We start from the raw sequence: 14,668 nt of genomic DNA, 5'->3' as shown, positions 1-14,668 counted from the left end.
ATTGGTTTCCTCATCTATGCAGTAGGAATAATAATGGGGACACCTGCCCTCCTTACGTCCCAAGGTTTTCTGCAAGGTGGAGCAGGGCAATGGGGCCCAGACAACCATCAAAGACTCAGGCTACATCTTGGTTACCTGGTTTTCCATAATTTTAGTGCCCACAGCAGCCTCGTGAGACGGTTGGTAGGATGACGTTTTCCTTGTTTCAAGGACCAGGGAACAGAGAATGTCTTCTAACTCCGATGTCCGAATCTCTAGTTAGTTCTCCACTGCATGTGAGGAATTACTGTACCTTCAAATCAAATCAAATCTAAAATACATTTGTAATGTTACGTTCTTGAAGAGAAAAGCAAATACATGGCATTCTTTGAATCAGTACAGTCACAAATCTGAGATCTTGGAACCACTGGGAGACTAGGATCCTTGGATCCTTTAGAAAAAGTTCTGCTCTCCCTCCACAGATTAGCCATACAGTTAACAGGATCAGTCATTTGAGATTCTAAAATGTACTAATAGGGTTGGGCTGAGAGACCAAGAACTGTGTACTTATCTGTTATTGCTTTTTTAAAATAAAATTCTCCCCAATGACTTTTAATTTCCTAGAGAGGGGGCAGGCAGCCTTTTGAAGAAACTCATTTATTTCAGGGTCAGTCGGAGTTTCTAATGTAAACGTCTTTAGGGGCTGATTTGGAGGAAATAGGGCAGGACATCTCCACTCTTGCCTGAAGGCAATTTGCATCTCTTAAAGATGAAGAGGCAGAGATTAAACATAAACTGAAACTCATCACGACTTATATATCATGGGATTTTTTTATATATCATTTCTCACAAATCCATTTTTAAAAGTTGAATATGTGATTTTTAAAGTCAAATATCTGCAAAGGAAATTGGACTGACCCGAGTCTGCCTTCAATGTTTAATGGTAAGGATGTTGTGAAATTTGAAGCAATTTTGTTTTCCATGCACATATTCTTTTTTAAGGAAGAAAATCTTTCTGTGCTCCACATTCCTCTTTGTGCCCACAGAAATGCTTGATTTGGTTTGGTATGAGTCAAACAAACTGTTCTCATCACAGTGGAGCAAAGGAAAAAAGAGCTTTTCATTCAAGTTATGGGTTCTGGAAAAATTTGTGTAAAAGCATTCTGTGTAACTGTAGTTGTTGGCCACTCTTTTGTGAGCTATCTTTAGAATAGTTATTTTCTCCTGCACCCAACAGGAAAATCATGGCGCACGAGAAAATTCAGCCTGTTAAAGTGTAGGGAGTATAGAGAAAGAGCTTATAGAACTCCTGCCCCCTTTCCCCCCCATCATATGAATGTTCATGCACGTCTATGGAGAATTCTTTCTCTATTTCCATGCTTTCCTCCAGACTGTGCCCTGGCAGTCTTGTGGGTTTAAGAGGTAAACTACAAGATAGGAGCCATATCTAAAACTGAATGTCATGTGACGGTGCGGAATACATATTAACTCTCCTCTATCACTCATGGTCATGATTTGGTTAACATATCCTATAGAAAGAATTATGATTCTTGAGTCACTTTATTTAAAGGTAGGGTTTTAATAAGAAGGAAGGTAAAATGAGCCAAAAATAGAAATTAAATGACTAGCAATTTCCTCTAATGCAAAAGCCTTCTTAGCAGATGAAGAAAACAAAACAAAACAAAACATCAGTGATCACAAGGGAACGAAACTAAAACCTCAACAAACCCTCTCAGAGACGGTTAACCCCGATCTTCCAGTATAATAATTTGGAGATAATAGAATAGCTTCTCCAATGCAGTAGGACACAACTAATGTCAACTCTGAAGCTCTTTAAAAATATCTAGTGTATCAGGCAAAGCTGGGTTATTAAAGCTGGAGCTTGAATGGGCCTGCCTGATAAATCGGGGGAAATTGGAACAATGGGGAGGAATCTTGGTGGTTCTGGTGGCCGTGGTGTTGGCAGGCCGGTGGGCTTCCTGAGTTCCAGGAAATGACCTGGGGGAAAACTCTTAGGATCCTGGATTCAGGAGGAAAGTGGAAATGCCATCCGTCTGCCCTCCTGCCTCCAACCTAGACCCCACCCAAACTAAAAATCCCATGGTGCTCATACATTGTCATTTAGGAGTATTGTTGCAGAAGAAATCTTTAAAAAAAAAAAAAAGGCACTCTGTTCGTTTTCCCCTTCTGAAAAGCCTCCATCGACCTCGAGGAGTTAGTTAAGGGCTCTCACATCATTGATTCTCAGATGAAACATTGCACAGAAGTGCTGGGCGCCATCATTCACCCTGCCCCCCCTTTTCAAACAAGCTTTGGAAACACTTAAGTCTTGGATGTTTTGTCATTCTGGTTTGAGATCTAGCATGACTTAAAAACACTAACCAACAAGTAAATGTCAAAAGATGAAAAAAATCTTCTGCCATGTTCTGGTTTTCATAAAAAATATAGATTTAATAAGTTTCTAAAGGAGAACAGAATGGCCACGTTAGAACCCTGCCAAACTTACAAACTTTGACAGTCCCACATACAGAGATGAACAGGAAAATGCATTTCGCAAGAAATAAAATACATTTTTTGTCTTCGGGATTCATTGAAGAAGATGAAGAAAAGACACATCTGTCCTAAATTTCTTTGAGGAACTGAATGGCATTTCATTTTCCTGAGCCAGTAAGCTTATTCTTTCTACTGGATTACCTTTGAGGGCTTTTAAAAAATAATTTTAAAGCTATTATCAAACAAAATCAAAGAGACAAATTGAAAAATCTTTGTCTCTATTAACCTCTCAGGACTGGAAAGAAAAATTTCCGTCGATGTAGAAAGAATATCAATATAAGTAATTAAATATTTACGTGGTTGCTTGCCGCAGGGTTGCATGAAATAGGTAAGGTATTTTGTGGTATTATCACTTTAAAAATGGGATAATTAGAGCCATTTCATAGCTCTTGTGAAGATCATATAAAATTAATGCTTCTAGCTACAGAAATGTAAGGTCTATTTATTGTTATTCAATTTAAGATTAGTTGATGACAGCACGGGGAAGGGGGTCACAGCACGGACTCCAGAGCAACGCTCTCTTGGTTCAAACCCCAGCTCTGCCTCTCACTACTTAATCGTGGGCAAGTTTCTTAATCTGCCTATGCTTCATTTTCATCATCTGTAAAATGGAGATACTAACGAGATCTGCCTCATGTGGCTGTGTAAGAATTAAACGAGGTGATATACGTAAGTGCTGGGCACGGGACACGCTGTAAACGTGCCGTAAGTGATTTCTACTTCCCCATTGTTGCTGACCCTGCCATCATCGTCGTGGTCGTTGTTGTCATTTGTGTTAATATTGTAACTGGCCTCTCTGGGGACAGGCTACAGTAACCTAAGTGGTCAAGGTTACAGGCAAGGATGTCTGAAAGCAAAGGGTTCATAATTTCTGGATTTCCAAGTCATAGGTGAAATGAACGGGAGTAGGTTACCAAGTTCCAAAGGGACAGGACAAGAAGGGGTATGATCTGAGTCCAAGAAGTGTGGGGAAATGTATGAGAAAGCAGGGTCTGAAGGCACTTCCTCTCCCCTACCATGCGCCAGCACTACTTTGGTTCTGGACCATGAGGCTGAAGTAAGGAGGTTGCCCTGATGACCTAAGGACAAGGCACCAGGAGCAGACATGTCCCATCATCATCTTCCTTCTAAAGGATTTTAAAACACACTCTGGAAAAATATTAGAAAATAGCAAATATTGAATGTTTTAAAGCAATTCTCCAAAATGGCAAGGAAGTCTGAATTTGATGTTCAGATAAGTAAAACTCTTTGTTTGTATAAATGATGTGTCAGGATTTCGAAGGACCAATTCAAGAAACCGCTCCCGATAAGGTAACCTTCTGGTCTACAGGGGAACTGTATCATCTAATCCAATAGTGCCCATTCCAGGAAGAGAAACTTTTCACCGTATATGTAAATCTGTGTCTAGTTTATTAATTCAGTAAATGTTGTAGGAAAAAGTCAAATCATTGAAGACACCAGTAAAACAAACTGGCACTTTGGCTCTATGTAGACAAAAGATCTGAAGCATTGATTTTCAACTAGATCTTTTGTCCCTGTGTAAACTACCATTGTAAGACATTTTTTCTGTGCTTGATTATAGTCTTTTTCTCTTTTTAATAGAAAAAAATCATTCAAAACTCAGTGACACTGTAAAATTTTGTTTTTATTTTACTTATATTTGAGGAGAAGAATTAGAATATTTCTCTGGGGGGGGGGCGCCTGGGTGGCGCAGTTGTTAAGCATCTGCCTTCGGCTCAGGACATCATCCCGGGGTCCTGGGATTGAGCCCCACATCAGGCTTCTCCGCTAGGAGCCTGCTTCTTCCTCTCCCGCTCCCCCTGCTTGTGTTCCCTCTCTCACTGGCTGTCTCTCTGTGTCAAATAAATAAAATCTTTTTTTTAAAAAAAAAGAATATTTCCCTTGGGTGATGCCTATATTCAGCCTGCTTTAGAAATGTCCAGGGTGCTCCTTTAAAAGGCAGATTCTCAGGCCCCACACTAGGATCAAAGTCAGCAGCTTTGACCTATGGGGAAAAGTCAATAGGTATAGAAATAAATATTAGGGCAAGAAACGTCTTTCAGAAAAATTAATGACATGTGGAGTGCTTCTCCGTTTGCAAAATAAGAATGAGTCTTGTGCTGAAATGTGTTGTAGGTGTTCCGATACAGCTATCTCCAAGACTAGTTCCAAAACCTAACTCATCAGTCTTTCTTGTTTGTTACATATTCTTGTCTGATTATACAAGTTCTGTTTTTCATAAAATATAGATTTAATTATTTCTAAAGAAGAGCATAGTTTTATGGTAAGCTGTCTTTTTTTGGAATTAATTAGTATATAAGTAAAGGAATGAATGCCCAGAAAAAATACAAGAATGAGCCGAAAAACATTAGCTGGAGACAGGATTTTTCTCCCTTTTGAATATATATGTTTTACATAACAGGAAATTCTGTAGTTTATTTTTAGAAGGATGTAACATATATGCCTAAAGAAATAGCCATAATCTGCTCTTTCATGAGAATATAGATAAGACCTACTGAAATTTCTAAATACTACATTTTCTGGAAATTTCCCAGCAATCACAAAGACGGCCTCTTCAGAACAAGACTGACACCATCTGAGAACATAGCCACCAAAATCACAACCATCCTACATTTTATTACTTGAAGTTTAAGAGTAGAATATTCCATGAACTAAAATGGCCCCTGTCTTCTACTTTTGATAAGTAAGCCCAACCTGATGATTGCTCAAGGACAATAATATCTGTGCACCCAGGTACTCTCCTTTAGCTCTTTGGCACCTATCCTAATATTCTTTCTGTCTCTCCACCTAGATTACAATTAAGCTCTGTGGATGGCCTCCCACCAACCCCTCCCCCCCAATATTCCCCAGCCTTTTTAAATACCTGTCAACTCTTTGACTGAGGGAAATGGAGCACGGTTACATTCAGAATTATTGGTGTTTTTGAAATGACCAAAATGGACGTAAATGCGCCCTGTTCCGCAAAGAAAATTGAATACGTGGATGATATGGTTAAGCAGAAATTTTATTAGTGTGTCATCATGTTTGATAACAGCTATGCTAACAGTTATTATATCAAAAATCATTATTCTTATAAAGGCTCTCACCAGAGAAATATTTCTGGATCTCATCTGTCTTAAATTCTAAACCTTGAATGTTGTTATCACTAATGCCTAAGAGATGAGCCACAATCTGATGGATGCCGAGGACATTTACTCTACATCCAAAAGCAGAGATGAGAAAGGAGAGGTAATTACGGGGATGAATGCTTATATCTTTATTGACCTAACAGCATCATGATATAAGAAGGCTAATCGAAGAATTAAGTCATCTGAGGCCATGGTTTCCATTTTCACTGCCCATAGATTGGAGACTGTGTAGCAAGGAGATAAACATCATGGAACAGAGTCAGGAAGCCTGGGTCCTAATTCGGACCTTCTGGCCGATTGGTTCTATAGTATTGCGCAAATCATTTAAATCCTGCTGGAATTAATTTCCCCACTTGTGAAATAAATGAATTGGACTGCATAATCCCAGCATTCACCTCTAGCATTAAAGCTTTAAAATGGACATGAGACTATGCACACACACGTGTGTGTGTGTGTGTGTGTGTGTGTGTGTGTACTCTCCATGGCTAACAATATATTCTCCATGACTAACAAGAAAGCCAGTTAGCAATAAGCAAGTGAGTAACCAATAATATTTTTCCATTTGTTCAGTTGGCTGATAAACAAAACTCTACACAGATATTGATTGTTTTACAGAAATACCTCCAGTCTGTGCGGTATAAGAACGGGATAGCAGAAGAAGTTAGGTATTCGTCTCTTAGTCAAACCAAACCAAACCTATAAACTAAATCAGGTTGATCTAGATGTTAGTGATCTCCCTGGAGCTCTCTGTTCAGAACGCTTGGACATGAAGCAGGAACTGCTCCTTTGCAACAACAGTGGACAATTTGCCTTATTACTTTCGTATTTCCAAAGCAGCTTACATAACCAAGCAAAAATACACAGAAGTGCTCTAGCTACAGAAATTATTTTTCCATACTGAATGATCCATTGACAGCTCCTCAGTGCAAAAGGAAGACCCTTTGCTCTTCAGGGCCTTAGCCAAGGTAAAGAGAACCATACCAACCAACAAGCACATTGAAGTGACATGAGCTTTCCTTTTGAAGTAAATGTACATAAGAATTTGTGTGGTATCCACAGATATGCCACAGCTGCAAAAATTTCCATTCAATGCCATAAAAGTGATGAGATGTGCTTCTTCCTATCAGAGAAACGTTACAAGTGTTACCTATCATCCTTGTTCCGTCCTATTTTGCCATCACCTCTGACTCAACCAGGCTGCCGAAGGCCTCAGAAGCTTCCACCTACTTTTATATTGGAAGGTACTAGAGTTACCTCAAGAAATAACCCTCGGATTAATAACTCTCGTCCACATTCATTTGCAAGAAGGGGAATGGAAAGGGAGATGTGGTAAGTCTTCCCAGGAGTCCCAGGGATTAACTGGCTCGCTGAGTTAGAAAGAGAGGGAACCAGAGAGGAAGAAAACAGTTTGGAAGCACAGCCTCCATCCAAGGCATCACTACAGGAGGTCAGCGATCATGTCATCCTCCAAGATGGCCAACGAGCTCTCAGACTCAAAGAGCAACACCAACCTAGCAGGACATAGAATCCGCTTCTTATCAGACGATAGATCTTGAGCCCGTGTGCTAAATTTTTGACAGAAATGGAGCTCTGCAAGGTATGCAAATTGACCTTGTGTTTTCTGAACAATGTGAAGCTGAGATCGTCACTGAGTAAAAATAAATAGAAGACAGATTTGTTCCAAGTCCGTAGAACATTTGACAGACACTGTCATGAAAGAATTTGCTATGGCTTATCACATCTATCATCTACTCGTGGATTCCAGAAACTAGTTAAGAAGTTATAGGAGCTTGGATTTTGTCTTCTGTTTTTAATTTTTTTTTAACCTTAAAAATTGTTTTCGTTTTCTTTATTAAAGTTCTAAAATTATATCTTAAGGAATTGTTAGCACCGGCAATATGGAGAAGTAAATAATTAGCATGTTTGGAGAAATGGTATGAGCCAATCCGAGAGATACAGGAAAAGGATATGTTTCCCTTAATAGCAGGGTACTTTGTCCAATTTAGTCATCTAATGACATCGTATTTTCAGTCAGAAAGTGGTAGGAGATATTCTGGAAGCCTGTTTGAAGTTGGACAAAGTTTTGGTAGGTGCCAAGATGTAATTCCCACAGGTTTAATTCTACCTTCATTCCTTTGAAAACATTCAGATTATAAACTGTCATACAGTGAAATTGACAAAAATGTTCTGCAGAAAAAGTAATTTGCAGGTCAAATTATTCTGAACAAAACAGTCATTACTCCTTAAGCAAAGCCTGAAAATTCTTGCTTCCTGGTCCCTACCTCAGCTGTTTCTCCCACCCAGATTGTCCTCTTGAGATCGATGGCTGCATAAGCAAATCATACCATTCATTCAACAAACATGTACTGAAACCATCTTCTACGCAAGGTATCCATCTAGGCGATGGATGATGAACAGAAGACAAAAAGCCTACATGCGTGGAGCTTCTATGAAAGTGGAAAGAGATGGAGGATATCAAGTATAAATGGCCGTAGCGAGGTAAGACTTGGTGAGAGGACGTCCAAGCTACTCGCCCCAGGCTTAGGATCCATTTTTGCCACTGTGTTCTCCCACACGCACCTGTCCCCATTTCACTGACCGGCACCAGCGCTAGGTGGCCAAGGAAAGAAGCTGCCTGGCAGGCACAGGACCAGCTGTCAGCTCTTTCCTCTGCAGTGACTTCTGGCTGGTGGACATCCCTGTGAGACACAGGGATGCTTTGTGCCCATTTCCAAAGGTCCATCCATATGCCCCTTCCCGACCTCTGGGTCTCCAATCTTCTAGTTTTACTCATTCCAGCCTCCTGACAAATAGTGAAGCTATTTGTTTCTGCCCAAAAGTGTGTGGATACCCATACCTCTCAGAGCAAGTCTGGCTCCACACAAATTGAACAATCAAGAGCATACCGCTCCAAGCTATCCCTACTGCAAGAAGTTTCCTTCTCCAATGACTTTAGGCTGACACCAACACATCGTGCAAACCCATCTGTGAACTAAGCCTGCATTTTTTCCTGAAAGTAGGTTGTACCTTCCCCACCTCTGCTCCATGATGTCATCGGTGTGAGTTGAAGGAGAGGTATTGGTGCAACAAAGGTGAATGCCATGGACATCTGGGCTATGTGTTTCTATATTATACTTATGCCTTCCGGACACAGTCCTGAATATACTTGGCCCGATCGCAAATGTACCATTTCATCACACAATGGATTGCTACCATGCCCACCCAGCTTTATGACTCAGGATCCAGATAATGATGAACAGTTCCATTGGCACAGTCACTTCATGACCTCCAGTCAAGTGCTCAATCTCTACAAGGGCCAAGCAGCACCTCCAGGAGCTAATTTACAAATGACAAGTGATTCTCTGTCACAAAGGCAGGACCTTGCTCCAGAACTGTTGATATCTACCATGCAACCCTCCAAAGGGCTTTCCAGAGATGCCCCAGTGTTTATGCCTTCAGATTATGCTTCCTCATTTGGCCCAAGCTCCAGATCGGTTGCCCCATAGTTGGGACCTTAGTGGAGAAAAGAAATTCTCAGGCATTTCCAGTTTGCATCTCCTGCAGGCAAAGCAGTCCTCTGTAATGCGAGGGCCACCCTCCAAAGAAGAACTTCAGGTGCTGGGTGTTAGGAGCAAAAACACACCAGAATGTGAGACAGAGTGCACAAAAAAGGGAGAAAGAGAGTTGAGAGGATCTGAGGGGAACACTGTCATTACCTGCCATGTCTGCTATGTCCACCATGGTCCATTGCATTTCACCAGACAGGTGGAATGCACAGGGGTGTCCTGGAGACCACTAGCACTGCAACTTTCAATCTTCACGGGTAACCCTAGCAACTCTCCCTGGGATGTAGTGTCACTTCTGATATTGTCTTGACCCAGGGAGGCAGCCCTTTCTACTACGTAGCTCTTACTCCACAGGTCAGGGAATCAGATTGAGGCTTCTGCCACCTGCTAAGTAAACTGATTCTAATTACACACTCAGGAACTGCAGACATGACAAGAGCCTTTGAACCACAAAGGGGACTTGGCCCTAAACTCAATTTATCACATGACCTCTACTAGCTCCTACTCCAAGCGGAGGATCATGATGGCACTTCTGATTCCCAGATATTAGTCTCCAGTCAGGCCTCTCATCCAGCGGTCTCTGAAAAGCTTTGAGCATTCCTCGCTTTCTCCAGGTCTCTTGGCTTCAGGTCCAGCTGAAAAAGATTTGGGGGATATTTATGATTTATCATATATAAATATATGATTTATCATATATGTTATATACCATATATATTACAGTAACATTGCAAGGACCTTCTTCTAGAACAGTGTTTCTCAACTGTGACACCGTTGACATTAGGATTGGATAATTCTCTGTTGTGGGGGGCTGTCTGTGCATTATAGAATGTTTAGCAGTTCCCCTGGTTTCTACCCACTAGATGTCAGTGGCATCCTGCTCCACCCCCATCCCAGTTGTGACACCCCGAAATGTCTTCAGACATTGCAAAATATCCTTTGGGTGCAAAAATGTCACCAGTTGAGGACCACATCTCTTGAGGACCCAGCCTCCTTTCAATCAACAGACTCTGGGTCTGCAAACTGACTTAGATCTGGAGGTTGGGTGAAGGGCCATGATTTTCCAATGCAGTGCTGACATCAGCTTTCTGCTTGCCAGCTTGCATTTTTGAATTATGATTATTACGTTAGCCGGGTAACCGGCAGTGGGCTCTTCTTATAGCTCATATTCTATTAACCATAGCCACGGGTCCCTCTGAGATCAAGGCATCCAGCTTGGTACTCCAGCCTCGAGCCCATGTTAGGAACCACATGTGTCTTATCTCTAAGTACCAAGAGCTGTCACCTGGCCTCTGCCACTCCAGACTCCCATGATTCCCAGGGAATCTGTTTCCATGAAATATCTCCTATCATCCTTCTAGCCTGGAATGGTGAAATGCTTTTCCTGAGTGAACAGTTTGGAGACATCTTCCATAAGGTTTTTATGAAGGTCCTGCAGGATCAAGGTCCTCCTCCCCTGTTTTACTATCCTTGTCTCTAACTCCTGATTCCTGGGGATCACATTTCAAAATAAGCCACCTACATTAGGCCTTTGTTTCAGTTGTGTCTTTCAAAGAAACAGGCTATGACTCCTGTTATCAAGAGTGACCCTAGGAAGCAGACCGTCAGGGTAGGATTTTGTGGCTGGATCATTCACTAGCCATTTGAGAATAAGAATCCCATTGCTCGTGGTAAGTGGGGTGGTGATAACCCCTTGGTTGTAGATACAGGCAAAAGTTATTTGTGGCACTTGAATGCTATGGGGACAATAACATTCTAAGTTCTAAGATTATGGAGCGGCCTGGCCTTTGTTAAGTGCTTTTAGAAATCTGGAAAAGGGGAAGAATCAAGAAGCTCAGGTCATCAACTATCAACTTAAGTCATGGTGAGATCCTGAAAGGCTCCCTGGCACATTACGATGCCCTGCATTTTACACAGCCACAGAAGAGATTGCTTAAAATTAGACCCAGGCTCTTGTTGTGAAGGGACAGAGCTATAAAAGAATCTGTCTAGTTTATGCGTTCAGGCTTGTTTATACTTCTGCCTTACAGCAAGAATCTTAGCCTGGATGCCTGTAAAGAAGAAACTGAAGAAAAGGCCTAGTGGTTTGTTTTGGCATGTGGACCTCATGAAGTAAGACTAAGGGATCAGGATAGCAACACAGAGGAGTAGGCGTGGGACCTTCACACAAGCCTTATGAAATGAATCTCCAAACTGTCTGCCCAGGGAAGAATGGAAAAAGCACTTACCCCTTGGCTCCTATCCTTGGCTGGTCAGAGATTGCTCCAAGGAATGTTAACTCCCCTGCATTTCTGGATCGTGCAAGAGTTAGTTCCACCCGGTTTCTGCAGGGTGTTCCACTCCATGGTGTTGGAGACACCCCAGGGTAGGGAGCAAGATACGCAAGACATGGTCAGCTCACACAAGCACAACCCTGGTTGAAACCTTCATGCAACTCTTTCCCAGAGCAATGGCTAGAGTAGAATGGGGGCCCAGAGAGTGTGAAGTAATGCAGGAAGTATACCTGATACAGCTAGGAAAGACAGTGTTGCAGGGAACGGAAAATGATAAATTGTGTCCAATGTTGCTAATGAGTAAGATGAGGGCTGAGAGTTTTAACCTTCAGTAACATTGGAGGTCATGGTGACCTTGACAAGAGCAGTTCTAATGGAGGGATGGGGGCCAAGGGCTGATTCATCCACCTAGACTCAGCTTCTCTTCAATATGACTATGAAAAAATAAGCCCCAAGATAGTAACACCCTCTATTTCTGCCATGTAACATTCAAATCTATCTTGGCAATCATCTTTGGCTTCTTCCCTTTAGTTGCAAGGGAGGAGGCAGTCCTCTTCCTGTCCAAGGTCTATCCCGTCCTCTCCCATCTTCTCCGGGTCTTCAGCCTCTCCCTTATTTGCTTTTCCTTCTATGAGTAAAAAGGATGGAGAACAGGAAGCATTTAAACGTGTTCAGGTCTTCCCCAGCTCCACATTCCCTTCTAGATGCAACTTGCTTTTCTTTCCCCAACTTACCTTGAAAGAGCTTCTACCTTCACCGTCTCTGTGTTCTCACCCGCCACTTGTCACTTCCTCACCATCTGATTTCCACTCCCACCCCCTCCCCACCTACTCCGTCAGGGCTCTTTCCAAGCTGAGCAATGACCTCACTGTCACTCCAACTTCTCTGTCTGATATTTCCTTCCTTCTCTGTCTGAACCTCTTTGCAGCACTGGATTCCTTTGACCATTTCCTCCTTCCTGACACACTCTCTTCCATTTGCTCCTTTGACAATGCATTCTCCTGGCTATTGTCCTATCTCTCTACCCCCTTCTACCCCCCTTCCCCCACTTCTTTGAAATCCTTTTTTTCTCTGCCTAGACTGCAAGGTGTTTCTATCTCTGGTCTCCCTCGCTTCTAACTCCTTAGTTCTCCCCCAGTGAGCTCATTCCCTCTCCTGGCTTCCACTACCATTCCCTTTTGCTAATGACTCCCAAATCCATACCCCACATCCAAATCAGTCTTCTCCCTGGCCCAGGGGGTGTCTGCACTTGCATAACTTCAAAGCACCTGGACTTCCAGCTTGACTCGAACAGAATGCAAAACTTCATCCACTCCCATTCACCAAACTACTCTTCCTGCCGAGCTCCTTACCTTGCTAAATAGCGTCACTATCCCTCCGCCAGGATCATCCTTGGTCCTTGTCTCTCTCTCGCTCGCTCTCTTTCTCTCTCATTTCTTTCTTCTAATCAATGAACCAATCTTGTCAACACTAAGTTCTAACTTAGTCTAGGATCTATCCAGTCCTTGCCATGCACGCAAGCAGACAAACGTCCGCTGGTATGTGCCTCCACAGCTACAAGGGGTGTTACAGCCACTGTTCATTTTGATTGGCCAGTGGCCCTTAAGCACTGATTGTGAAGTATTAATATCATCCTTACCCACCACCTCTTTCCCAGTACAGGCCACCACCAGATATTGCCTAGATTGGAGCATGACTCTGCTCTTCCAGCCCTCGGTCTCCTAGTCATTCACTACTCATCATCGGCCAGAGTAATGTTTCTGAAATACAAATTTGTTCATATCATTACTCTACTTAAAATCTGTTGCTGGCTTCTTGTGTTCTCTATGCCTAGAAAACTCTTTTTTTTTTTTTCCCAACTGGCTAACTTATACTGAGACTTTGGGCTTCAGCTTAGATGTCAGCTCCCCTGAAATCCTCCTTTGACTGCCCACTCAAGTTTTGGTTGCCCCCCATTTCTCTCAGGATATACTCTAGTTCCTTGACTGAGACAAGTTGGCCAACACTCTCCCTTTCTTCATTTCACATTTGATCTGTAATCCATGCCACCAAGGCTTTCATCCCCACCACTCTACTGACGCCACACACATCAAGTCGCCATCTTGCCATCACTGGGTTCAGTGATGAGTCTGCTGTTCTCATTTCCCTGGACTTTACAGTAATATCTGATGCTGCTGGCCACAACTTCCACCTTGAAGCACTTTGCTCACTTGGCTTTTGGGAGACTCTACTGTCTCAGTTTTCTTTCTACTTCTCTCTCAGTTCCTCTCAACCTCCTTAGCTCCTCTACCAGAACTTGAAGTGTTGGAGTCCTCAGCCTTCTTCTCTTTTCTCCATGTTCACCTCCCCCCAGACAATGCCATCTCGCCTTAGGGCTTTAAATACATTTATATGCTGATGACTTCCAAATGTCTTATCTCCAGACCTGACCTTTACTCTGAGGTCTAAATGCTCTATCCAATTACTATTTGACATTTCCATTTAAATGTCTAATAGGCTTCTTTTCCTTAATATGCCTGGCATCTGTAGATTGACCAGTGGTCCCCAGAAAGATAGGGCCATGTCCTAACCTTCAGAAGCTATAAACATCATCTTATTTGGAAGAAGTTTCTTTGCCAATGTAATTAAGCTCAATATCTCAAGATGTGATCATCCTGGATCATCTAGTGAGTCTTAGATCCAATGATAAATGTTCTTTTTTATGAGATAGAGGAAAAGAAGATAGAGACACAGAGAAGAAGGCGTAGAAAGGTGTAGCAGAGAGTGGGGTTATGCAGCCACAAGCCAAGGCATGCCTGAAGCCACTGGAAGCTAGAAGAAGCAAGAGACGGATTTTCCCCTAGAAACTCCAGAGGAAGCATGGCCCTGCCTACGTCTTGATTTCTGACTTTTGGCCTCCCAAACTATAAGAGAATAAATTTTTTCATTTGAAGCTACCAAGTTTATAGTAATGAGTTACAGCAGCCCTAGGGAACAAGCATCATGCCCAAACAGTATGTTTTCTCCCAAACACTTTTCTCCCCCATCTTCCTCATATCGGTCACTTTTCTCCCCCATCTTCCCAAACACTTTTCTCCCCCATCTTCCTCATATCGGTCAAGTGTGTTAAAATCCACCTTATTCCTCAGGTCTAAACCGCTAGTAGTAATCT

At 42.3% G+C, this 14,668-nt stretch overlaps 1 long non-coding RNA gene across 1 annotated transcript; it reads right to left on the bottom strand.

The window, feature by feature from the left end:
- Window positions 1-5,555: 5,555 nt before the first annotated feature.
- On the bottom strand, window positions 5,556-12,295 carry LOC117802760. Its single transcript, XR_004626275.1, has 4 exons — window positions 12,252-12,295; window positions 11,473-12,145; window positions 9,398-9,882; window positions 5,556-9,299 (listed from the first exon to the last, which is right to left on the bottom strand). It is a non-coding gene; the product is annotated as an uncharacterized LOC117802760 (long non-coding RNA).
- Window positions 12,296-14,668: the final 2,373 nt, after the last annotated feature.

The sequence above is a fragment of the Ailuropoda melanoleuca genome, chromosome 6 (assembly GCF_002007445.2).
Source record: "Ailuropoda melanoleuca isolate Jingjing chromosome 6, ASM200744v2, whole genome shotgun sequence".
NCBI classification, from domain to species: domain Eukaryota; kingdom Metazoa; phylum Chordata; class Mammalia; order Carnivora; family Ursidae; genus Ailuropoda; species Ailuropoda melanoleuca.
Note: the sequence above shows the minus strand (reverse complement) of the source record. Positions and strands in the feature narration are given on the sequence as shown.